The sequence below is a fragment of the Bos indicus x Bos taurus genome, chromosome 13 (assembly GCF_003369695.1).
Source record: "Bos indicus x Bos taurus breed Angus x Brahman F1 hybrid chromosome 13, Bos_hybrid_MaternalHap_v2.0, whole genome shotgun sequence".
NCBI classification, from domain to species: Eukaryota; Metazoa; Chordata; class Mammalia; order Artiodactyla; family Bovidae; genus Bos; species Bos indicus x Bos taurus.
Genome location: NC_040088.1, coordinates 3504518 through 3531696, shown reverse-complemented (window position 1 = coordinate 3531696; position 27179 = coordinate 3504518). Strand labels below are relative to the sequence as shown.

At 42.1% G+C, this 27179-nt stretch overlaps 1 long non-coding RNA gene across 1 annotated transcript; it reads right to left on the bottom strand.

The window, feature by feature from the left end:
- Positions 1-1763: 1763 nt before the first annotated feature.
- Positions 1764-22609, bottom strand: LOC113902843. Its single transcript, XR_003513929.1, has 3 exons — positions 22514-22609; positions 3529-3778; positions 1764-2290 (listed from the first exon to the last, which is right to left on the bottom strand). It is a non-coding gene; the product is annotated as an uncharacterized LOC113902843 (long non-coding RNA).
- Positions 22610-27179: the final 4570 nt, after the last annotated feature.

Below are 27179 nucleotides of genomic sequence, written 5' to 3'. Positions count from 1 at the left end.
TTTACCAGCTGAGCCACCAGGGAAGCCACATATTAGGTGCTCAATAAATTTTTTAGAATGAATGGATGAAGGTATGCATGGATAAATATAGGATCAGCCCTGTGGTGGGAACAGGTTCATTAGTCAGTGTGCTTTCCACTAGGAAGAATGAATTCTGATTAACTTTCCATCTCAAAAATAAAATTTCAGGGAGGGGTTTCTGATGAGTGTAGGTTGACTAACAGGCTCATATCTTAGCAAAAGAACAGGATGCAAATCCCATGAGCTTCCCCAAAGAAGACACACTCCCAAAAGGAAACCAATTTTCAACAAATGGTAGCGGATTCTCGAGATACAGGTGAGGGAGCTCTGCCCCAGTGTGTGAACTTCTGCATAGAAGTGAAGTAACTTTCTGCTGCAGGAATTTGATACTCCCAGTAACCAAAACCCAAGTAACAGAAGCTTAGACATACAAGGGCTTATTTTTCAGGCACAATTAATCACTGAGAAGACAGTTGCTGCTACTGGATCTGGAGCAACAGAATCAGATCTAGGCTGGCATTTCTGGATCTTCTTAGCCTTTCCCTCATGGTCACAATATGGCAGCCATGTGTCCGAGATTCCTGCCTTCACACATCCTTCGAAGGAAGGAAGGAGGACAAATGACACTATGTTTTCTTCTGGTACGTCTCTCTCTAATCCTGGAAGGAAATATCCTTCCTAGGAGCTATCTGAGACTTTCCAATGTCTCCTTTTTGGCGAAACTGGAGGACTTGGGACAATGCTACTTAGACTTTCCAGTCTCTATGGTGAGAGTTGGACATTGAGAGGGGTGTTGGGTGGTCGACCAACGCTGTCTGCTTGAGATCAAACAGCTAGAGGGTTAGGACTTGATTTAATTTGAAATTTCGTCTGGTGCCAAAGCCTATCTCTTGGGCTCTAGGCTAAATTGCCTCTTGGGAGGAAGATTTTGTTTTCCCTTTCATTTTGCTTTGCTTTGTTTTCAGATGCTGTCTAGGTAGCTAGACACAAGTGGCCATATATTACATGGATCTGTTGATATGGAAGGTCCAGAATTGCCAAATCTATAGAGACGGAAAGTAGATCATTGGTTGCCAGGGGCTGGGGTGGTTGCAGTGAATGGAGAGTGACTACTAAGGAGTACGGGGTTTGTTTTTAAGGTAATGAAGACATTTGAAATTTGATGGTGGTGTCAATTGCATAGTTCTGTGTATATACTAAAAATCACTGGATTGTACACTTTGAAATGGTGAATTTTATGGTGTGTTATAATCAAGCTGGTATTTAAAAAAAGATCAGTGCTGAACATATACTGTAGTCTTCATAACCCTCTTCATTAAAAAATATACCAGGCTCTGCAAAACATCACAATGCCCTACCCTCTCCTGTCCTCTCAGAGGTCGTGTGGCTCTTCACCCCCGATGAGCTTCCCAGGTCCCACCTGTCTACTAACTCCCCTGCCCTCCTTCCACAGATCAGCACTCATTTCTCTCGTTCCTCTTAGGTCTTCTTTCTAGGTATTTTTCCATACGTACTCACACATGAAAAACAATTTATTTCCCTCGCACTCTCATGACCTCATTAAATTGCAAATTCCATGAGACGGTACTTGACATTATAGCTAATATTGTTTCTACATAGTAGTTGCTCATGTGTTGCTAAGTGGAGGGCCCGATTATAAAAATATTTGAGAAGGACTTTAAGAAGCTCTATGGCAATATTAGACCAGTTGCTTAGGATGGAAACTCTCAACCTGGGCTACGGTTTAAAAGCACTGGGTAGCTTTTCCAATGCTGGCACCTGGGGTCCGTGCCCAAAGATTCTGATTCCATTGGGATGGCGTCAAGGGTATTCAGCAAGGATTAGAACAGTGGTGTTCAACTGACAGTGATTTTGCCCCTGCCCAGGGCACACTTGGCAATGGCTGGAGCAGTCCTGGTCTGCGCAGCTCCGGGAGAGACATGTGCTCTCTCTTTGTGGACTGAGAGCGAGCAGGGATGCAGCTAGACGTCCTTCAGTGCCTGTGGCGCCTGCCGTGATAAACACACATCCACTCAAAGCGTCAGGGATTCTGAGGGGGGAATTCGGGGTTAGAGGAATCACAGAGGACTGGCCCGTTGCATCATCTGAGTTTAACTCTGGGGCAGGTGGTGGCAAGTAGAAATGCATGAACACTGTACCCAGATAGCCAAGTGGGTAACCACGGAGAGTCATAGCTGCAGTTCAACACGGCTTTGAGTTTGATCTCCTCACGTGTTCCATGGATCCACACCTTTGTCGATAAGCTCACCTGAAAGCAAGACAGAAGTTAGGTTGCTAAAATTCTTGTTATTTTTATAGGCATTCTACAGCTAAAAGCCATCAACTGTCAACCACGATGAGCAATTTCTGTTCAAAATGAAGAACTTCTGACAATTACCACGCGTCTTTATTCCTTCGGCATGTTTTCAGAATTATTGCTTTCATTATGGAGCAAAACTTGGGCCACAGCAACACACTCCGGAAAACAGCACGCCAGTCTTTGTTTTAAGAGGGGAGCAGTAGATAAGAACAACCAACCACGGGCTCACGGGAGAAGTCTTTGTGGGCCTGAATTCAGTGAACGCCTGAATCGGATGCAGAGCACGCCAAAGCCACCGAAGCAACACATATCCTATACACCTTGGGATAAATGTTGACTCTGTGGATTTCTGTTTGTTTGTTTAAAACCAATCACTTGATATGTTCTCATCAGCTATGCGAGCGATTGCTATCATGGATAATGAAAACAAAATGACAGGCAGATAAATTTAGTTACTGTTTAAGAAATCTTGTAAGGTATTCTCAATAGTATAAAGATAAGGAAATCGCATAATTGAAAGAGCTGAAAACAGCATTAGCACGAGAGCATATAAGGAGAGCAAGGAAATCAATTGCAGAATGTAGGCAAGAGGCTCCGATAAGGCCGATTCTCCTTTCAGTGAAGAAAATTGCCCACTATGAAAGTCGGGCGGCCTAGCCTAGTGTTTTTCAACCTAGACTGCACAATCGAACCTCCTAGATAGCTTTAAAAGCTCGAATGTCCATGGTATATTCCAGACCAATGCAGTCTGAACCTCAGGGGTGGGATCAGGCAGCAGCATATTGTAAAGCTCCTCGGATGGCTCCAAGGAGCAGCCACATTTGAGACCCCCTATAGGAAAAGGCAATGGCACCCCACTCCAGTACTCTTGCCTGGAAAATCCCATGGATGGAGGAACCTGGTAGGCTGCAGTCGATGGGGTCACTAAGAGTAACACCACTGAGTGACTTCACTTTCACTTTTCACTTTCCTGCAATGGAGAAGGAAATGGCAACCCACTCCAGTGTTCTTGCCTGGAGGATCCCAGGGACGGGGGAGCCTGGTGGGCTGCTGTCTATGGGGTCACACAGAGTCAGCCACGACTGAAGCGACTTCGCAGCAGCAGCAGCAGCAAGTACTGCTCCCCTCTCCCCATTAACGTGGCGATGCCTGTGGCACAGGGTGTCTTGGCTTGGCTCGGAACGTACCTTGTCGCACTTAAACCCTGGGCTATAGAAGCAGCTCCCTCAGTGAGGGTTGGTGGCAAAGGCACTGGGACGGTGTTGTGAGCCCAATGGCAGAAATGTCCCACAGCAGCAGTGGCCATGGCACTTGGAGAATAGTGTCTCAACAAGAGTTAAAATTCCTCTGGAGTGACCTTGAAGTGGTTCCTCTGACATCACTTGGTTCCTGCTCATTTTTCCAGCCTTCTTGTCTTTGAGGGGACTTCCTGATTTCCTGCCAACAAATAAAACTTCTGCTAAGTTAACCAACCTTGGTTTCTGTTGCTTGGAGTCAAGAATGCTGATGGGTATATTTATTGAATGTTTTCCTTGAAATGGACAAATTTGAAAAAAACAAACAAACAAACCTGTTTTAGCTTCATCCTAAGATAATGGACTTCCCTGGTGTCCCAGCTGGTAAAGAATCTGCCTGCAATGCGGGAGACCTGGGTTTGATCCCTGGGTTGGGAAGATCCCCTGGAGGAGGGCATGGCAATCCACTCCAGTATTCTGGCCTGGAAAATTCCATGGACTGTATAGGCCATGGGATCACAAAGAGTCTGAGCAACTCACTTTAAGTAATGACATCTATGGAATCCCTTTAGATGTGTTAGTTTTAATCTTTCTGAATATATTACATTTCTATGTGCAAACATTCCCACTGTGGCTGATTTCAAACTTACCTGCACAATCTCAACTGACTTCGCAGGTTGCTAACAATTTGATAGTCAGCTTTCATGAGCTGGGAAGACAAGGGAGAGGTGGCAGAGACCACGGGAGAGAGAGTTTCCTAAAAAATTCATCATTCTGCACCAGGATGATGAGGAATAGATGTGGGACAGATGAAGCCAACAGATGTACCCTACTGAGAGTAAAGAAGCTTCAATTTATTTTGCTAAACACCTATTGAGATGTATTTCCATGAATGTGCTAGGAAGTAGGTTCTAGAAGAGAACTCACTGATCTATCACCAAGTATTTATTATCCACCAAGGACAGAGCCTGCCTCAATCTGGGGGCACAGAAATGAACTCATCACCTAACGTGGGAAGCTGACATGTCACAAGAGGTTGTAGAAGATATGGTAAGTGCTCTAATAGAGGACAGGTATTAGGGCGGCAACCGGCAGTCCCTGTTTGGGGAGCAAAGGACTGTAGAAAGTTTCAGAGAGCAGGAATTATCTGTGCTGGTTTTAGAAGGATGCACGGGAACGTGTCAGACAAAAGGGTGGGCACACCAGGCTAAGGGTTCGGGGTTTGCAGTCATAGGTATGAAATAGCTCCAAGTGATTTCAGGTGAACTCAGGTGGGACATGGGGCCGGGTCTTGCATGACGTGTTAAGGACGCTGCGCTGTGCTCCACTACCACCGAGAGCAGTCAAAGTGTTTCAAACAGGAAGAAAGGTCATGATCTGACTGGCATTCTAGAATGGCTGGGCATCTGTGTGGACTGATCCTAGAGGAGTGAATCTGAAAGCACGGAGATCAGCAGGGATTTCAGTGAGAGAAGGTGGGAGGAGCAAGCGGGGGAAACAGTCAACTTGGTGGCCGACTGGCTGTTGAGGGGGAGGTGGATCCAGGAACTCACCCTTTCTGTCCAAGAGGACCTTTAACTAACCCTTTGGGAAGGACAGGAGTACATGCAGGAGAGAAACACAAAACCTACAGGCAAAGGAAGCAAGACCTTAGAAATAAAGTGCCTCACTGGTTTAATATTATCAACAAGGATGACTCATGATCAGGAAGAAGAGAGATCCACATTGCTTGGCACAACTCAGAAAAACTTATGAATGTGGCAGAGAGAGAAGGGTTCTGTTAATAATAGGGCTTGCACTGGTCAGAGTGAAGCAGATGCTGCAGTCAGGCCCCGTGCCCACCCTCTCCTCACTTCTGGGTCCAGGGCTCACGGGATGGCAGCAAGGTTCCACCTCCCCGCCCCGTGCCCTCTCTTTTTCCCTCTGGGTGGCTTCACTCGTAGACAGATGTACCCCCTTTAGCTGGAGGAAAAAAAAGTCCCCCTTTTTCTGGAGAAATTTCAATTTTTGAGAGACTGCAAGTTTGAAAATATTTTTATTCCTAATAATTTGGCTAGTTATGAAATTACCAGAAAGAAATACTTTCACATTAGTGTTTTGAAGACATGTATTGTCTTCCGGGTTTCATCATGGCTACTGTGATGTGTGATGATACTTTTAAAATCTCTCTGCAAAATTTTTAGGATTTGAAATTTTATGATGATGTAACTTGGTGTGGACTTTTAATGTTCTTAGTATTTTCTCTTCATCATCTCTCTCTCTTTTTTTTCCCCCCCTTTGTTCTACTTTCTGGGAGAATTTTCACTATCATCTTCTAAACCACCATTTGAATTTTTAACTGTTGCACTCTATCCTTCAATTTCCAAAAGTTATTTATTGTTGTATGCACTTTATTCATGAAAGCTACAGCCCACTAAAGATATTTCAGAACATTTGATGATTTTTTCTTGCATGCCACACAGTCTATTTCCTTAGAGCTCCTCCTTTCTCCCCTGTTTATTTACATGCCTGAATTTTATCGTAGAGGCTTTGCTCAAATACACGGTGATGCTTGAATGTTCATTTGTATTTTCAAGTAGGACTACCTGATGGCTCGGCAGCTGACACAGGAGACGCGGATTCGATCCCTGGGTTGGGACAATCCCCTGGAGAAGGAAATAGCAACCCACTGCAGTATTCTTGCCTGGGAAATCCTATGGACAGAGGAGCCTGGCAGGCTATAGTCCATGGGGTTGCAAAGAGTCCTAGGTTAATGAGAAGGTTCTGGAACCCAGTCAGTTATCACTTGGTTCATTCACTTGCCATCTTTCAAAATCTGGCTGACATTTCTCTCCTGTCATTGTCTGTTCTTCCACTCTCTTTCTTTGTCCTTGTGGAGTTTATAACTCCCGAGTCCCTTTACTGTCATGGTAGCAAGGTTTTGAGAAGGCGAGAAGATAAACGGGAGAATTCAACCCGCCATTTTAAACCGGAAGTCCTTTAATATACTTTCTATTAATGTTTAACATGTCCATCCATTCCCCTGCTCTCTCGACTGCTGCTGCAGACAGTCAGACACCTTGATTGAGCTGTCCTTGATGGCTTTGTTCAGGTTTTTTCCTGTTGAGTATTTCACAAGGTCAGAATCCACAGCGCTGAGGTCAGCTCCCCAAGAGCACAATCACAGGAGCTTTAGAAGAGCAACTTATTCCTTCTAACTCCTGCCGGTCACATCGTCACCCACTGTTTTCTAATGGAAACTGAGGGAAGGGGAAAATGGGGCACGATGGAAGAGACCCTACAGAGTTTTGTGACAGACCCTATACTCACACAAAAATGGCAAATGGGAGCCACAACATGCCTTTCCATTTTGCAGTTTTACTCTATCTTGAAATCCTTTTAATTTTCTGATAAATCCTTTTGAAAGATACTCATTCAAAAAATACTCCAACAGTGTAGAGGATCAACATAAACTTCCCTAGTCTTTCTCCTCTAATCCTGTACCCCATCCTTTATGCACTTGGTTTGTATCCTTCCCTTTGCATCCCTTAACACACACCTTTTTGCTTGTACTAGCATATGAGCACTCATTTATTCATTTAACAAGTAATTTTGGAGTCTCTCTTTTGTGCCAGGCATGGATATGGAGATGTAGGCAGTACGCTGGTGAGCGAGACAGGCCACAGCCCTTCCCCTGTGGGAATCCACGCATGGTAGTGGACGCGAACACCTTTAACCGGCCGACACACCTCATACCCACAGGTGCACAGACGCCTGCTGGCTGTATCACATACGGTGTTCTGTGAGCTACTTTTTTTTTTTTTCCACTTATCATCCAGTATGTCTTTCCATCAGTACTATAGATCTTTATTATTTTTAATGTGTGGTATCTCATACAAATTGATTATTTAATAATAATCATTTAGTTTTCTTCCAATATTCTGCTGTTACAAACAATGGATCAAGCACAAATTTTTGCAAATATTCCTCTATTGGTCAACCTTGAAGCATTTCTAGTTTTCTCTTTAAAAATCTTTAATCTTACAAACAACTTTCAAGATTGCCTTTGTACATTTAACTTTGTACCCCTGTGCAAGGATGTCAACAGTGTATGTTTCTATAAGGAGAACACTGGGGTCAGCTGGAACAGAATCACACATTTTGAAAGCTATTGCCAAGCTGCCCTAAAAACGGGTGAATTTATTAAAACTTCCACTAGTGTGAAGGAGTGTGTCTGGTTCTGAAAAAGGTGGTTTTCCTGCATATAGTGATTTTTTGCATTTCCTTAGTTATTTTAAATTTGAATGAGGCAGGACAGGGTGCTTCCAGAAACTGCCTGATTTATACCACTTGAAATTTCTTATCAGACACCGCAGCACTTACTGCTCTCTCAAAGCAATGTGGACACTGAACTCTTATCATTTTCCTTCCACTAGATCTTGAACAAACAAGCTAAAGAGATTTGGTCTCAGACCTATCTCTGAAGAAGTCATTTAATAAAAAAAAAAAAAATTAAGAAAATCCCCCAACTATACATCTATGTATCATCTTCAATCACTTTTAATCCATAACAAAACGTTATCCTTCAGTTCTGATTTAGAAAAGCAAAGCAAACTTTATGTATAAGGTCATCTCTATCTACTCTCCCAATGAGACTTCTCAAAGATCTCTGTGCAGGGTGTGGCATGATTTGGTTATAAATGAGTCTGCATTACTAAACATGAAAACCAAAGACATCCAAATGTGGTGCTTAGAACAGGCAATGTTAGACATCACGATGAACAATGGTCACTCACAGCAGCTTCCAGAAGTTATCTCCAATCGTCTACCTTCCTTTAGCTTAAGAGATTTTCTGTAGGGTTCACTCAAATCAGATCCTTGCTCTTTTAATCTAGTTCTAAGTACATGCAAATTGTGCTTGACTTAACCAAGCAACTCTGCTTTAATTTGCTGGCACGATGTGATGTGTAACCAAAATGGATTTCTGGGCTCATCAAATGTCTATGCTATATGGTTCAAAAGCAGAGTGACCTTTACAACTTGCATTGTGCACTGCAAATCTAAAACCAGAGTCCAAGATTGGAAATTCTCACACGATTTTCCTTTCATTAGAGGAGAAAACAGAATTCAGCCGGACACATGCACTAAAATTAGATTCTTAAATAAACAGCCAAGGTCTTAATAATTCATGCAAAGACGCAGGGGAAAAATGAGGAAAATAATTGAGCAATGGCAGGCAAATACTCTGTCGTTTTGTACTGCCTCAAACTGCATCAGTACTGTATATCTCTGATATACAGGTTTATTAATGAAACAAAAAGGCATCTACTAGGGATAAATAATACATCATATGGAGTTCACACGTTCTATATATAATAGAGATCAGTGACACCTGTCAGTTCATTCTAAATCAGGTCATGCGCACTTCACTCAGTCCACAGTTCGTCAGTCTCTGCTTTCTGCTTAATAGATGTTGTGGTTTGCTGTGCTTTACAAGAAAGAAACACTGTAGAGAGGAACCAGGTGAGATACAAAGGTAATTACAAAAAACCGGCACGGCTCACTCCTCCTCCACAAAGGCAGCCTAAACACTGATGTATTTGTACAGTGATCCTCACTAACGTGGGTTCAGCTTAGTGATTTACTGAAAGAAATCAGCAGCCCCAGTAAGAAATGAGGACATTTTGCAAACCTTTTTTTCTTTTCAATGCTACAAACCCATTAGGATATTTATGACTGTGGATGAAGAAGAATTAGCATCATTAACATGAAGAGGTTGTCAGGGGGGTTACACGAAGCCAGGGGTCACGGGATAGGGGGCAGGAAAGAAAGGCGTAATCCCAACTAAGACAGTAGATTGAATACAGGTTTCTAAAAAAACAGAAAACAATTAGTGGTATAACATAAACAGACATCATTAGCTGTAGTAATGTCTATGGCAAATAAATAACAGTTGAAAACAATAAAATTCCTGGTAATGTACTGTGTTGTAATATTGATGACAACATGTGGGAAGCCTCTGACAGCTGTTAAACAGATGTGGCAATTAGCAAACCTTATGGTCATGCCGGTAAGATTATTATGCAACACATTCTCCAGCAAAATTAGATGGTTTCTTTCTTTGTGTGGCTTTATCCACGTGGAGAGTGAGCTAGTCTAATGTTCCATTTAAGCAAAGTCGTTAGCTGATATCGCCTCAGCCACATACATATGCGAGTGTGTGTGCATACATATACATATATATTTTTTGATGTCTTCTGAAAGATTTAGAGAAATTCAGAATTTAAACAAGAACAATATCTATTCAGCTGTGTAGCAGATACTTCAATTATAATCGCTAATGGACAAATTGAGAGATAAAAAGACTTTTCTATCATGTTGAAATTCAATGAACAGTTTTCAATTAGGCTTAGGATATAAAAGGAAAAAAGAAAGCGACTTTTCCTTGATGTTTAACATTGCCGAGAAAGATGAGAGGAACTCTGCTTTTTCATTATACTGAAGAGATGCATATAATGCCGCATATTTAAATTATAAATCAGGTCGCTATCTGCCAACTGAAAGCAATATCAATTAGAACTTAGGTGGATTAAGCTTTAAAATGCCTTATATTTAATGACAAAAGTATGACTGTTAATCTCCACAGCCATCAAAGGGATAATTTAAGGCAGCAAGAAATCAGAGAATGATGTCACAAAAATAGGCCCTTGCAGCTTTTTGGATAGTATTATCGTAATTAATGTACTTCGAATGACTTTTCTGTGGGTTATGGGCTTTCACAAAAGCATTTATTGCGGGCATAAAATATAAAACTCTAAAGAGTGGGTTTGACTAAGGTTGACTGGAGGGTCCTTACCCTTTCTGCTCAGTAATTCCTGTAAAATAATAGTTTCATTTACAGGCGCAATTTATAATGTTGAATTTATGCCAGTTCATCTGATATAAATCATGGTAATAGCATGATCTATTGTATGTCACTTGAGCGAATGCAAATTAAATATCGTTAAATTAAAGAAAAACTGTTAAAATAACATTAGGTTGTAACTAGAGCTGCTGGAATAAAGGAAATGTGGGGTTAAGGATGAAATTTCACTACTTAGGCCTCAATCTAACACTGGAATGTGTTGCCCAAAGCAAGCATACACACACAAATAAATAAATTTTAAAAAATGGGAATGTGGAATTAAGGACAAAGTAATAAATCCACTCCAGAGTGTTCTTTCATTTTAATTTCTAACCATGACTCAAAAATTAAATAGCTGTTTTTCTACTGGGTTTTCTCCCTGCAATTCTTTAATGTCTTATTCAGCAACTGGAAATGAAGTTTCTTTTTTAATTACTTGTGTTTTTGTTTTTGAGCCATAGACCTTCCTCCCCCCCACCCCCCCCCGGATTATTTTCAACAAAGCTATTGTGTATTCACTCCTCCAGACCCCAGCCTCTCTCTGTTGACAGGCCTGGAGAGCTCAGGTTAGCTGGTTGGGCAGCTGCTGCGGATTCTTTTCACTGCTTTTACAGTAATACGCTGTGAGGCCAAGCGCAGCAGAGCCAAGCGCGACTTCAGTTCCTCAATGTGTTCTGGAAAGCCTGGGTCATTAATAAACAGAAATCATTAAAATGCATCTATCAGACAAATCTATTTCTTCCCACAAATCAGAATTCTCTGTATTCCATTTCAGAAGCTGATTACAACTCATGTTCAAAACAAACCAGAAGCGTTGTGCTAAGATAAATACAGGGTGCGGGGGTGGGGGGGGTGCCTGGAGGGAAGAGTGAGAGAAAGAGTGAGAGAAAGGCACAGAGGAGAGAGGCAGGCTGAGACGACACAGGGAGCACAGGAAACATGAGTTCCCTTTTACTTAAAAAATCTACCTTGCAAACCACATTATCGATGGGTCACACTTGGCAAGGAATAAGTTGAAATTCTGGTGTGCGTGTGTTCTGTTTCATGTGTAACCCAGCACACTGTCAGAACTCAATAAATGCTGATGGATGACAGGGTGACATACCCATTATAACATCAATTAATTTGCTGTCAAGAAAAAGTGGGCCCTTCAAATTACCCAGCCATAATTGCCTGGGCTTGGCTAACTTCCCCTCCATAACGGGTTACGTGAGTAGTCATCAACACATAGGCCTCAGAAACATTCAATAAAAGGCTGCCATTTTTGCTTCCACATGCCATGATAAAAAAAAAAAGATATAATGTGTTGTGGTGACTGGTTACCTGTTAAGATGTGAATATGTGGTTATTCCTGATAGACCAAGGAAGCAGTGTAGGGGTTGTAAAAAAAGAACACTTGCAGCTGTGCTGCATGAGCTGGGTTTGAGGATGAGCTGTAACATTTATTAAGTACTTATATGCCAGTGTGTACTAACCAGGACCAGTTCTAGAGTGAGGAAAGCGAGACACTCACTGTGCATACAAAATTTGGGGGAGAGGGCACATCAAAAAAACTCAGGTATCAAGTTAACTCATATTTTACACATTTTTTTAAAAAGCAAAGTTAATATAAAATCCCAAATGAACAAAATATCAAAAATTTAAATAAAGACAGAGTCATATTGAAACCTGAGGCAAATGTGTTTTTCCCATATGCATGCTTATATGTATCTTTTTAATTGTTATTTTTTCCCTCAGAATGTTAAAGTTGAAAAAAATACTGAAAAATTGACAAGTAGGTGTATTAAAATGCATAACATTATTTTAAGTCTAAATATTTTATTTTTACCCCAAACAGAATTGATAATTTCACTTTTCTCTTTGAATGGGTGCAAAACTATCATCATTTTCAAAATCTAATTCTGAAAAAAGTTAAACTTCTAAAAAGTATATAAAAGCACACCTGTGGGAATGCATGTGTGTGTGTGTTTTGATTCAGGATCTAGTGTAGATTCACACAGAGCTGTTAGTGATCTTACTTCTTTGCAAAATTTTGATATTCATCACAGATTTTTTTTAACTTTGGTTTCTTTTTTTACACGTTGCACCAAAATATGATTGATGCTGATTACTGAGTTTTTTGGCGTCCCCTTAAATTCTATGCCTGAGGCAAGTGCCTCACCCACCTCCTTTAGTCTCAGACCTAAAGCACTTAACATTATTATTCATTTAACCTTTCAATATGCCCAAGAGGTAGGCCTTATTATTATGCCTATTTGCAGGTGATGGAGCTGACTGATAGGGTACTCTGCACCCCGCTCCCCTATCTCCTAGGCATTCTGGGACTGTGCCCCAGGGCCTTCTCTTGTCCCCGGGGAGTGCTCTATCTACAAGGGTGCAGAGGTGCTGCCCTGTCATTACCCCTGGCAGCCCTCCACCACCGGAGCAGAGGGCCAACATCCTTCACCTCCCCTTCTTTGCTAGGCGGGATGCTGCTGGTGCCGAGGCTTACTTCCTGGAGGGCCTGGCAGGATTGGCCCAGCTGTCCCCAGGAGTGACCTGCTCCTTGATGGTTTCCATATTGGGCTCCCTCTCCTCCATGTCTTTGCTTCTTACATCCCAACCAGTGCTTCTGGGATCACTTTCCAAATAAGCCCTCAAAACCTGTCTCAGGATCTGTTTTGGGGGAACCAACTTGAGATGCTGATGTACAGAGACGTTGGTTAAATAATTCAATGAGTTGACATATTTAAGATGAAGGGGGGGGCGGGGGGGCGGGGAGGGTGGTGGGCGGGACCAGGAATTCACACCAATGGAGCTGGCCTCTAGAATTTGTCTTCTTACCCACACTCCACCAACAGTTTGGTGAATTCTGGCCTGTGGGCCAAATTTGGCTTACTGCCTTTTTCTGTCTGGCCATGAACTATGATTAATTTTACCTTTTACAATAATTAAAAAATAATAATAAAAAGAAAAATTATATTTTTGACATGGGAAAATGATATGAAATTGAAATGTCAGTCTATAAATAAAGTTTTATTGGCACACAGCCATGCCCATTCATTTACATATCGCCTGTGTATGTTTTCCAACTAAAGAGGCAGAGCTGAGTAGTTGTGACAGAGTCTGAATAGCTTGAAAAGCTAAAAATACTTAAAAACCTTTACAGAAGAAGTTTGCTGAGCCCTGCTCTACTGCCTTTCTATTCTAGCTTTGTAGCTTATTAGTTGGGTGGCCTTAGGTAAGTTCCTTTACTTCTCTGAGTCTCAGATTTTATAAATATAAAATGAGATAAATAATTGCTCCCTTGCAGCACTTGTGAAGATTTAACATTTGAGGAAATATTTGCAAAGCTCCTAGCACACAGTTCACTTCATGTAAACATAATTTCCATTTCTACCACAGAAAATTTTATGAAAATATTGTTATCTAAGTTGTCCCTCAGACTATGAAGGCCCTATTTGGTTAACCAGCAGATTTTTCTAGTGGGTTGGTCTGGAATAGTGTTTACATTCTACAGTTAATGGTGGGCCTAATTGCCTGCAGATTCCTTTAAAGTTGGGCAAGACACAGGAAAGCAGAGAAAACAAATGCATAGAAACAAAGCAGCATGGCAAGTGTCAGGGGTAGTATGTGAGAAACTGGAATCAATATTCAAAATGCATGCATGTCTCAATTTTTCTTTGTTACTATGTCACTGTTTTGAAAAGTCTAAATTATGCTTGCGAAAACTTAACGTATGCATACATATGTATGAAAGTATACAACTTAGCAGGGATGAGACAGGCACACACAAGAGTAGGTTTTGCAAAAGCAAGTAAAGTAGTAAAATTCACTTCCTTACACAAGTGGAGCAGGAGGTCACTGCAGCAGACCCGTCTCAGGGACATCCACAGATGGGTGGGAAACTTAAAGGACGCTCTGCTTTTCTCTTACATCCATCTCCTTTCCACATTCCTGTAGTCCAGGCTGCCTGCATCTCTTTCCTGGCTTATGGCTTCCCAACCTGGCCTCCCTCCTCTCCAGTGGTTTTCAAATGGGCTGATTTTGCTTCCCAGGGGATTTTTTTTTTTTTTTAATGATCAAGAGGATGCTTCTGATATCCAGTGGATACAGGTCAGGGATGGTGATAAAATCTTACAATGCACAGCACAGCCCCTCATCCCCAACAAAAAACTCTCTAGACCAAAATGTCAGTAGTGCCCAGGTCCCTGTTCTAGTCATTCCCCCACAATGGGTTTTCAATTCAGCAGCCAGAGTGACTTCTACTTTCTAAAATGTAAATGTGGGGAGTCCCTGGTGGCCCAGGGGTTAGGACTCAGGGCTTTCACTGCTGTGGCCTGGGTTCAGTTCCTGGTTGAGGAACTACGATCCCAGAAGCTACTCAGCTTGGCCCAAGAAAAGTACGTGTGATCATGTCACTTCCTCGCTTAAGAGCCTTTATTGTGTTCTCATTGCTTGCAGGGTAAGACCTGAATACTTATTCATGATTATAAACCCCCCTCGCCTGTTTTTCCCCTCATCTCTTTTCCCGTCCCACTTTTGTTTTGTACATGCGCCTTGTCCTTGCTCTCCTACAGACGCTTCATAAGCTGTTTCCAAAAGCTGAGTCACTGCTCCACAACCCTCTTCACCTTTTCCTGGCTGATTTCTATGCATTTGAGTGGTGTCAAATATCAACTTACAGGTTAGCTACCCTGGACGGCAGCTACCATCTCTCCAACATGATCCTTAATCCCGTTCATTGTAATTGCTTGATCAATTATCTGCATTTCTATTTAGACTCAATGCTCTTCCAGGGCAGAGACTGTGTCTGTCTTTCTTACTATTACACGTGCCATGTCTGGCACACAGAAGACTCTCAGTAAATACTGATTGATGGATGGAGTGCTTATGCCAGTTTGTTTACATGAAACAGTCTATTTAGAATGTTGTTAAGATACTTCCAAGTATAGATAGTTCTGATAATTTATATTTCGGGATTGTGATAATACTGATGTGCCATGTAGTTTTACCAACTGAAAACTAAGAAAAGGAAGTAGAAATCCAAAAGGGTGGAATTTGAGCAACGTAAATTGATAGGCTGTTCTAGGTACTTTGGAGAGGAGGGAGGAATATTGGTTCATTTAGTAAGTTTCAAAAATAAATTAATTTTAAAAATCACTAAATAATGGCTCATGTTGTTGTCAAGATCTATGGAAGGTCTACGTCTTGACTTTGCTTGCGGGCTGTGAAGTTAGCCTGCCACAGTTTCATGGATGCTGGCAGAAGCCATAAGATGAGGGTCAGATACAAAAGGTTTTGTTACTCGCAGCACAGCTGGAGGCATGAGCTTCTTTGTGTCTGTCCCCCTTGCTTGCAAGTCCCATGTGGGTATTGTGGAGTGGCCTCATTAGAATTTGCACATGCTGCAGGTTTATGGTGCAGCTGAGGATCCCCATGTTTAAGAAACTTCCAATATTATACAGGGGCCATTGGCAAATCTTCCCAAACTTTGCCTTAAAGGGGGGGCATTACCTTTTTATTCTCCAGATAAGGAACAAATCTGTTTTCTGCCCTGGAGGAAGACACTACTTCTAGTTTTCAAGGCTATATGCGATACAAACATCCTTGAGTAGACAGTCTGAGACAACACCTGTCACAAGACATTGAAACACCATGGAGATTCACCACCTCCGCCTGAGAGTCACCATGATGCACTGATCTGTTAATGCTTTTAGAATAAGCTTCAGAGTCAACTTTTTTTTTACCCTTTGAAGTTTGAGGTAACATTTCCTTGTATATTCATTTACATGCAAGATAGATGGGATGAAGAGAAAACGTAGAAACATGCCTGGGTATTTTCTGTATTAAATTATTCTTGAACATGCATAGATAGAACTCCCTGGCAAACATTCACAAATGCATTTCTCTGGGAATGGCACCAGCCACCAAACCATCATGTCCTATTGATTCCATCTCCCAAACATTTCCTGAATTCACCCATTCATCTTCACCTCCATTGCTGTCATCTTGTTTCAGGCTGCAGTTTTCTCTCTTGGGGTTAGAGCAATGGCTTCCTAAGTGGTTCTTCCCGTCTGCTCCAGCCACTGCTTAGCTAGTCTCTCAAAGCCTAGTTTTCTGATCTCTAAAGCAGGAATAGCAACATTCCTACCCCATAGAATTTTTCGAGAATTACACGGAAAAAGGCAAGTCAGCCTGACAAGTACTGAGGCTCAACTAATGTTAGCTCTCATGATTTACTACTTCTATATGCACAGGCCCTGAATTCATATTCTCTAACTTTGATTTCTTACAACCATCATGTACTCTGAGGCAAAAAATCTTCAAAGTGAAATCACTCCTTATGAATGGAATCAAGTAAGGCCAAAGTATTTTCGGCTGAGAGCTGCTATGCAAAGAGAAGGGGTTTGAAATTGGGAGAAAGGATAAAATAGATCAGCTGATGCTTGCCCTTTGAGGAAATAGAATTTGAACTATTTTCCTGTTGTAAGGCAACTCCATGTAGCTGGGAATGTACATTTGCTAAGCACATCAGAATTCTAAAAAAATGATTTGAAAGCTTTTCTCTATTCTGTGATTAATTGAACATGTTTGGGCCAATACAGGAGGAATAAAATTACCACATCACTATATGTATGTGAGATAAAATATATGATTAAAAATATTTATTATACTGATGTGGAAAAGAATAATATGTTAAACAGATAAGCATGTAATAATGCATATTTTCCCCATAAAATTTAATTTATCCCTTGGGCTGGGCATAAACTTTCCTGTTGAACAACTTGCTTTCCAACTACAGATTGCTGAGCTAAACTGCTTAGTTTTACAGCAAATTGATCACTACTGTAATATTTCAGGAGCAAAATGATCCTCACCACTCAGTTTGATTTCAAAGGCCAAAATTTATAGTTTTGTTCCTGATTTAGTGATAAGATTTTTTAACATATTGAGCATTTTATCACCCTCTATCAGGACACGGAGTTGAACTTACAAATGAAAAAAAAAAAGCCAACAAAAGAGGAACCATAAATAATATACTACAGAATGACAGAAGAGTTTAATATTCCCTTTGGACCAGTGGGAAATTACTCAGATTTCTGTCCTTGTAAACATATGTCCTGGTCTCTATGGAAGATGTGTTATACAATCTTTATGCTCCTGAAAAAGCAGTCATAGACAAAGCTGAAAACTCCAAACCACAAGCACTTCGCTAAAGCATAAAGGAGAGTTTATTACACGTATGCTCCCCCATGTCTCTGTTCAACTTTATTCAAGGAAGATAAAATGTAGTTATTGGACACTTTGATATGTTGAAAATAGGTGCAGACATTTAATGATGGGAAAGTTCATGACTCAGTAAAGATTGCTCTCTAGCTGGTAGCTTAGGACAGAAAACTATAAAATCAAATTATGATAATCACTGGAGTCAGGAGAAAAAAGCAGGCCCACTGAGCTCTATTTACTGAATTTTTGACTTCATTATACACCACCTACTTTTCAAGCACAAGGAACAGATTTTTGACAATCTCAGTAGATTTGCAAAGTAAACTATTTTGTGATTACTATGTGAATTTTTTGGGGAGACAAGTTTGTAAGGGAAGGGACTGGGGCTAGATGAAACATAAAATCATAAAGAATAAAAACAACCTGCTTGCACCACAATCTACTCACATGGATCTGGAATTTACCTTTTGAAGAGCTGGTTTGACATTAAAGCAGTGAAAAGAGATGTGGTTGTCTTGGTTTTTACCACTAAAAATCATTTTTTCCCAAACAACATTTCCATCACATAGCAGTGTCTACCTGTCTTGACATAAGAGTTAAACCATTGATCTGAGGCTTAAATAGGATTTTGAGCTGCAATGGTCTATTTTATCACATGTTACTTATGTGTTGAGTCAGCAAGGCCAAATACACTTCTAGTAGACATCAAATCTAGACAGCTGGGGTCTGCAAGTTCTTTATTTTTTAGCCTTCACTCAGATCTGTGTTTCAGAGGGAAGGGTCAACATTTTCTACCTGTGACATTAAGAATATCTATGCCTTGGACAGTGCCCTTGACTGAAAAATCTTGATGATGATTTTACACGGAATAGCAGCCCTTGGTCTGTCAAATTACACAGCTGCTGGCACTAACAGGATGCCTTCCTTTTGGTATGCTTGTTAATATTTATAGAGTTCTTACTCCATGCTTCATTGCCTTTTGTTTGTTTGCTAAATATTATTTTTTTTCTTTTAACCATTCTGTAGCAGTAAGGTATTGCTATACAAGTTCAGTGACGTATACATAAGCATTTGTTATTCCTGCTTGAGGGTGGCCAGTTAAGTGGCCTTTGTCTGGATTGGTCCCATATCTGAGTGTCAGTTAGGGCCACTGGGTGATAGATGATGTGTCTCTGCTCCATGTCTTGCATCCTCTGGCAGGCAGGCAGGTCCTCATGATGGTGGCTGAAGGCCAACCAGGATACATAAGACTCATGAAACCCAGACTCAAACTGCCATCATTGCCAACACATTCTATCAGCCAAAGGAAGTCCAAGGTCAACCCAGATATAAAGGATTCTTCTTCTTTACTGAGAAACACTGTAAAGTGATCTGGCAAAGGGTGTACATACAGAGATGAAGAAGAACTGGGGCCCGTAACTGAGACTGTCATCAGTTCAGTCCCTCAATCGTGTCGGACTCTTTGTGACCCCATGGACTGTAGCACGTCAGGCTTCCCTGTCCATCACCAACTCCCAGTACTTGCTCAAACTCATGTCCATCAAGTTGGTGATGCCATCCAATCATCTCATCCTCTGTTGTCCCCTTCTCTTCCTGCCTTCAATCGTGCCCAGAATCAGGGTCTTCTCAAATGAGTCAGTTCTTCACATCAGATGGTCAAAGTATTGAAGCTTCAGCTTCAGCATCAGTCCTTCCAATGAATATTCAGGACTGATTTCCTTTAGGATAGACTGGTTGGATCTCCTTGCAGTCCAAGGGACACTCAAGAGTCTTCTCCAACACAGTTCAAAAGCATCAATTCTTTGGTGCTTAGCTTTCTTTATGGTCCAACTCTCACATCCATATGTGAGTACTGGAAAAACCATAGCTTTGACTAGATGGACCTTTGTTGGCAAAGTAATGTCTCTGCTTTTTAATAAGCTGTCTAGGTTGGTCATAGCATTTCTTCCAAGGAGCAAGCATCTTTTAATTTCATGGCTGCAGTCACCATCTGCAGTGAATTTTGAGCCCAAGAAAATAAAGTCTGTCACTGTTTCCATTGTTTCCCTATTTGCCATGAAGTGATGGGACCAGATGTCATGATCTTAGTTTTTTGAATGTTGAGTTTTAAGCCAGCTTTTTCATTCTCCTCTTTTACTTTCATCAAGAAGCACTTTAGTTCCTCTTAGGTTTCTGCCATAAGGGTGGTGTTATCTGCACATCTGAGGTTATTGATATTTCTCCCGGCAATCTTGATTCCAGCTTGTGCTTCACTGAGCCCGGCATTTCTCATGATGTACTCTGCATATAAGGTAAATAAGCAGGGTGACAATATACAGCCCTGATGTACTCCTTTCCTAATGTGGAACCAGTCCATTGTTCCATGTCTGGTTCTGTTTCTTCTTGATCTGCATACAGATTTCTCAGGAGGCAGGAAAGGTGGTCTGCTATTCCCATCTCTTGAAGAATTTTCCACAGTGTGTCGTGATCCACACAGTCAAAAGTTTTGGTGTAGTCAATAAAGTAGATGTTTTTCTGGAACTCTCTTGCTTTTTCTATGATCCAATGGATGTTGGCAATTTGATCTCTGGTTCCTCTGCCTTTTCTAAATCCAGCCTGAACATCTGGAAGTTCTCAGTGCATGTACTGTTGAAGACTTGCTTGGAGAATTTTGAACATTAGGTTGCTAGTGTGTGTGAAGAGTGTAATTGTGTGGTAGTTTGAACATTCTTTGGCATTGTCTTTCTTTGGGATTGGAATGAAAACTGACTTTTTCCAGTCCTCTGGTCACTCCTGAGTTTTCCAAATTTGCTGGCATATTGAGTGCAGCACTTTGAGACTATCATATAGCTCACTAATTCTGACCATCATGCTATGAGTTTAGGTAGTGTTATTATTCCCATTTTGCAGCAGAGGAAATTAATGCCTAGGATGCTTAATTAATGCTGTAAACAGAAAAAAAAAAATCTCCAGCTGGAAATTGAGAGAGAATCTGGGCACTTGTTGCTGCACTAGGGAATTTGGTTGTAACAAACAGAAAACCTGTAGCTTGTCGACTTTAGTGTTTGAAAATCTCACATCATCATTGTGGAGTGGGTATCAATTTTAGTTTGCAAAGTGAAATGCACAATGGAACTGTATTCTCTGGATTTCAACCTAATCGTTAACTTGGAGCTCCCATTCTGCTGAATTGTTAAACTAAGTTCTTTCTGCAGATTACCTTCTGTCCTGGAGATTTGTTATTGTTTCTGGTTGCTGAGTGTCTGAGTTCTCAAGTCTGAGGAACCCTCAAGTTTACAAAGCTGAGCTCACCTCCCACTTCTGATGAGGGAAAAGCACTAGATAAGTGCTTCCCCAGCCTCCTTGCAGGTTCCAGATTCTGTTGAGAAGCTTGTGAAAGGAAAGACTGCACAGGATCCATCTGACTGTAGTAAAAGCAGTGCTCATATCTAAGTAGAGGTACAAGCTATTCTGACATCAGTGTCTGATGTCCAGCATGGTTTAAATGACAGTGTCTGTGCCCAGTGCTGGCTGTAGGATGGGTCATCTTGGGACCAGCCTCACAGTTCAGTTTTAGGCTATTCTGACTGCGTACGTGTGTGCTCATTAGCTTGATCATGTCTGACTCTTTGCGACCCCATGGACTGTAGCCCACCAAGCTCCTCTATCCGTGGGATTTCCCAGGCAAGAATACTGTAATGGGTTGCCATTTCCTTTTCCAAGGGATCTTCCCAACCCAGGGATTGAAGCTGCATCTCCTGCGGCTTCTGCATTAACTGGCAGATTTATTTATTTATTAACCACTGAGCCACCTTGGAGGCCCTTCAGAACTTTTGAGAAATTCTGTGAGCTACAGTGGTTGTGTTAGTTGCTCAGTTGTGTCTGACTCTTTGCAACCCCATGTTCTGCAGCCCACCAGGCTTCTTTGTCCATGGGATTTTTCCAAGAATACTGGACAGGGTTGCCATTTCCTCCTCCAGGGAATATTCCCGACCCAGGAATTGAACCTGCGTCACCTGCCTAGCAGGTGGGTTCTTTACCACTGAGCCGCCAGGGAAGCCCATTTTGTATTGGGGTACAGCCAATTAACAACATTGTAACAGTTTCAGGTGAACAGCTAAAGGACTCGGCCATACTTAAGCATGTATCCATTCTCCTCCAAATTCCCCTCCCATCCAGGCTGCCACATAACATTGAGCAGAGTTCCCTGTGCTACATGTAGGTCCTTGCTGGTTATTGATTCTAAATAGAGCACAGTTTAAATGTCCATCCCACTTGCTGCCTCTCTAGTGGGCTATATGAAGTGAAGTATAGGCCTCCCACCTCTGTGACACCACAGACCACCCTTCCCTCTTGCTTAAATTCATCTTCTCCAGCCTGGAAGGAGTCTCTTCCCATTCTGGAGAAACGCCCTTTCCTACATATTTCAACCAATATATTAATACTTTGGGTTTGTTTTCTTTCTTTCTTTTTTCCTTTTAGTAGAAAAATTGGTTTGTTTTCAAACCTATTTTAAAAGTCACATTTGTTAACTGCAGGATTTTGAGAAAAGAGAGCCTGAAAACTTTGAGGACAATTTGTGTTCTGTCCTGACCTGTCGACTGCAGATCCGATGATCTGATTAAAAGTGAGGAAGCCAGTAAGGCAATGCAGGGAAAAAATTCTCCTTTTCCAGGGGGTGACATCTTACAGGGTGTATGTCGGGACCGCTGGCAGAACTGGTCCACTATTTTGACCTCACGCCCCGACGTTTATGCCTCTTTCTGCTCCACAGAACCCATGTTCCTGCTGAACCAAACCATCACGGACAAAACCCATTCACAATTCCCAGGAAATAAAAATAGAATCTGGGTAATGAAGTCTTACCTTTTTTGTCATCCCTTTGCGCTTCCTCTGGTGTCACTGGCTCACAGGCTGCTGCACGCAGAGACCTTGAACCCGGCCACTGAGACCAGAGTTCCTGGCTCAAAATGGCGGCCCCGGCCCCGCAGCCCGGGGCCGTGCGCAGAGGCGCGGCGTTCGACGCTCCATCCAAGATGGCGGCGGGGCTGTGTGCTGAGGCTCCGCGCCTGCGCTGTGAGCTGCAACCTTGAGCCCCGTAGCTTGCCCGCCAGAACTCCGCCTGCTCCGCTCTGCTGGTGAGACCTCACAGAGCAGCCCGGCCCACTGCCTCTCCGGCAGGCCCACTGCCTGTCTCTATAGCGGGAACTCCAACCCCTCCATGCCTTGATCAGACCACGAGGCTTTCCTCTGCATCTTGACTGAGCTTGTCTCCTTCCATTGTCCCGAGTGTCACAGGGCAGGAGGACACTTGAGGTAGAACTGACTCCGGAGGGTCGTAACAAAAGCAGATAACATGTCTCCAGTATCTCTTTGCTCCCATATTTCTCTGCACTATTGTTTTCTCTGTCTGATGTGTTCCTTGTTTACTGGTTCTTAGAGACAAAATCCTAACTACCCTTAAGAAGAAAAGCAGGGATGCGTCGGGCAGTGGAGTGGTTGACTCCCCACTTCCACTTCAGGCAGCACAGGTTCCATCCCTAGTGAGCGAACTAAGATCCCACAAGCCAACAAGAAAAAGAAAAGGAAATGGAGATGGTGTGGGAATGCATATCAGGAACTATGTAATGTTTTAATGTCTTTGTGTGCTGATATATTGTAACTAGACTTATTTTGGAATTCACTTTGAAATATATAGATGTATCAAATAGCTTTGTTGTGTAACTGGAACTGATATAGTTATCAAAACAAACTCAGAAAAAGAGATCTTTTCTCTTTCAGGAAGGGTTGAGGGGAGGGGGAATTGAATGAAGACAGTTGAAAAGTACCGACTTTCAATTGTAAGATAAATAAGTACTAGGGACGTTTGCCAACAAAGGTCCGTCTACTCAAAGCTATGGTTTTTTCCAGTGGTCATATATGGATGTGAGAGTTGGACTGTGAAGAAGGCTGAGTGCCGAAGAATTGATGCTTTTGAACTGTGGTGTTGGAGAAGACTCTTGAGAGCCCCTTGGACTGCAAGGAGATCCAACCAGTCCATCCTAAAGGAGATCACTCCTGGGTGTTAATTGGGGGGACTGATACTGAGGGTGAAACTCCAATACTTTGGATGCGAAGAGTTGACTTATTGGAAAAGACTCTGATGCTGGGAGGGATTGGGGGCAGGAGGAGAAGGGGACGACAGAGGATGAGATGGCTGGGTGGCATCACTGACTCGATGGACATGAGTTTGAGTAAACTCCAGGAGTTGGTGATAGACAGGGAGGCCTGGCATGCTGCGATTCATGGGGTTGCAAAGAGTTGGACACGACTGAACGACTGAACTGAACTGAGGGCCGTTCAACACTGATAAGTATAATTAACACTGCTGTGTGTTTTATGTGAAAGTTGAAAGTAAATCTTGAATTCTCATCATATGGAAAAATATATATATTTTTATTTCTTTCATTTTGTATCTGTATGAGATGATGGAAGTCATTAAACTTACTGTGGTCATCATTTCATACTTGTAAATCAGTCAATATGCTTTACACCCTAAACTTGTACAGTGCTGGGATATGTCAATTATATCTCAATAAACACGAAAGGAAAAAAGGAAATGAAGAGAGGGAATCCCCACTGGGAGGTATGGCTACTATTTGAATAAATGTTTTGAGAAATAGTTTGGCCATTTGGGGGAATTTCTGTAGACAGAGCCCTTATTTTATGGGTGCTTGTGTTTTGATGGAATAATTTATTGAAAACTTGAGACTCTGAAACTCTGTAGTATCATCATACTGTTCTTCAAGGAGAAGATGCATTTCCTAAGGCCTTTCTTCCCTGGATCTCTGGGTTCTTATCAACCTCACCTGTTCACTGGTTTAGTAACAGGAATGGGTGCTTCTCAGGTGGCACTACTGGTAAAGAACCCACCTGCCAATGCAGGAGATGTAAGAGATGTGCATTTGATCCCTGGGTCGGGAAGATCTCCTGGAGGAAGACATGGCAACCCACTCCAGTATTCTTGCCCGGAGAATCCCCATGGACAGAGGAGCTTGACGGGCTACAGTTATTAGGGTTGCAAAGAGTCGGACATGACAGAAGCGAATTAGCACGCATGCATGGGTGCAGAGGAGAAATTTTCAAGTTCCCAGAAATAAATGGAATGATAATCTTAATGCCATTTTAAATTTAAGTGGGCTAGAAATTACCTATGGGGATTTTGTCCTCTTATACTCTCTCTCTTCTCTTTCTTTTATCTTGAAATGGTAGTTTTCAAGGATGTCTTCATTCTTTCAAGGACGTTTATTGAGAATTTACCATGTGTAAGACATTATGCTAAGCAGTGGCTTTATGTATATAATAGAACATTAAACAGGTTAGGAATAATGGGGTGTAAACATAAAGCAATTTTATTTTATCTCCCTCTATCACTTAAAACTTTATTGAGCTGGGAGGGGTTTTCCTCTGCTCTTAGATGATTTTTCTTGGTCATTTATGTTAATAGAAACTTCTGCAGTTGCTCTAGGTTACTAAACACAGTTTTAGTTCCAAAATTAGAATTTCTTTTTACTTCAACAGAATCTGTTTAATTTTATCTTTTAAAATTTTTTATTGAAATATAGTTGCTTTACAATGTGTTCGTTTCTGCTGTACGGCAAAATGACTCAGTTATACATGTACATATACCCACTCTTTTTTTTTGGAAAGACTCTTTTTTCATATAGGCCATTCAGAGTACTGAGTAGAGTTACCCGTGCTGTCCTTGAGGAGGGCGTGGCAACTTGCTGTGGTTTTCTTGCCTGGAAAGTCCCGTGGACAGAAGAGCCTAGTGGGCTACAGGCCATAGGGTCGTAAAGAGTCAGTCACAGCTGAAGCAACTTAGCATGCATGCATGCACCTGTGCTATACAGCAGGTTCTTATTAGTTTTCTATTTTAGCTATATTAATAACAGTGTGTATATGTCAATCCCAATTTCCCAATTTATTCCCCCCCATCCGTTGGTGACCATGAGTTTGTTTTCTACGTCCATTACTCTGCTTCCATCTTGCAATTAAGTTCTTTTGCACCCCTGTTTCTTTATATTCCACATCTAAGTGATATCATATGATATTTGTCTTTCTGGGTATGGCTTACTTCACTCAGTATGACAATGTCTAGGACCATCCATGTTGCTGCAAATGGTATTATTTGCCTCATATAATAAGCCAATTTCTGAACTTGACTTAAATTAAGATCTCCTTCCCTTAGACAAGCCGTCCAGGGAAGTCTACATCCAGTAAATAGGAAAGTGGTTGCCTTGTTCCTTCCTTCACTCTGTAGTCATGAGTCTGTCCAAAGGGGCTTCTGACCCTCTTCTTCAGAGAGTGGGGATGGGGTTGAGGTTGGGTGAGCAGGGAAGTGACTGACAGCGTTGTGAACTGCGTCCTGGTCTCTGGCCCCAGCAGATGTGTACGCTGACTCTTGGCCCTCTGAGCACTGTCCTGCGTTCTTTGGAGATTCTCCTCCCCTTGCTAGGAAACTCACACAAGAACCTTTCTGTTTTTCTTTCATTACTTTTTGCTCAGGGGCCAAGGGTTTCCCTGGCAAATGCTCTCCCTTTCTCAAGATATCCAGACCCCTCTTTGCTCAGAGGGTTTATAGGTACTTCAGATCCTTGGGTCGCACTGTCTACATGGGGACGTGCTCACACTTGGTCTCATGTTCTGCTCTGAGGTCCTGGAGACACAATCCCGTTGGTAATGAATCCTCCCCTGCAGCTTCAGGAAGCCAAGTTTTTGACTCCTTCTCCAAGCTGGGCCCCTCGTCTGCCCCCTCCCCTTCCTCTTTTCCTTCGATCCATGTCTGAGCCCTGTTTCTTGAGAGACAGAAGCTGCCGCTGGAAACACGCATGTAAATCATTCCATCTCGGAGTTAGTCTTGTAGCTTCTCTGGGTCTTCATTTTTGGTTTGGGAGAAAATGTTCCTTGGAATGCCAGTGAGGGAACAAAGGGTGAGGGGGCCAGGCTGAAAACACAGGGTAATCGTTCAAGAGCTGCTCCTGCCACACAGCCTGATTAGAGGGTCATCAAAGGTTTTGCTAAGAGGTGTTGTTTTTGCTGGTACTGAAGGATAAGTTCGTCTCTGAGATAAAGTAAAGAAAAAGGATGTTCTTGACAGAAAGGATAGGGCCCCAAAGGGAAGGTGTCTGAAAGTACACGGAACGTTGGTGGAAACGGCTGCAGCTTTAGCACGTGTGGTTGGGAAGATCCTTAATGAAGAAGCACTGAGTGTGTCAAACAAGGGGTTTGGCATTTACCCAGCAGTCTCTGGGGTTGCACAGAGTCGGACACGACTGAAGCAACTTAGCAGTAGCAGCAGCAGTCCCTAGGGACGCTTTGGGAGGTTGTAAACAGGGAGGTGATGTGTTCCTAAAAGACAGTGACGCCTAGGAAAAAACGAACAAAAATTGTGTAAGATATCTATGGAGAAAATGACAAGGCATGAGTGAAGGACATGAACCAGACCCTCGAGAAAGAGAAGTCCTGAAGCCCTGGGCTGCCCCTGGCAACC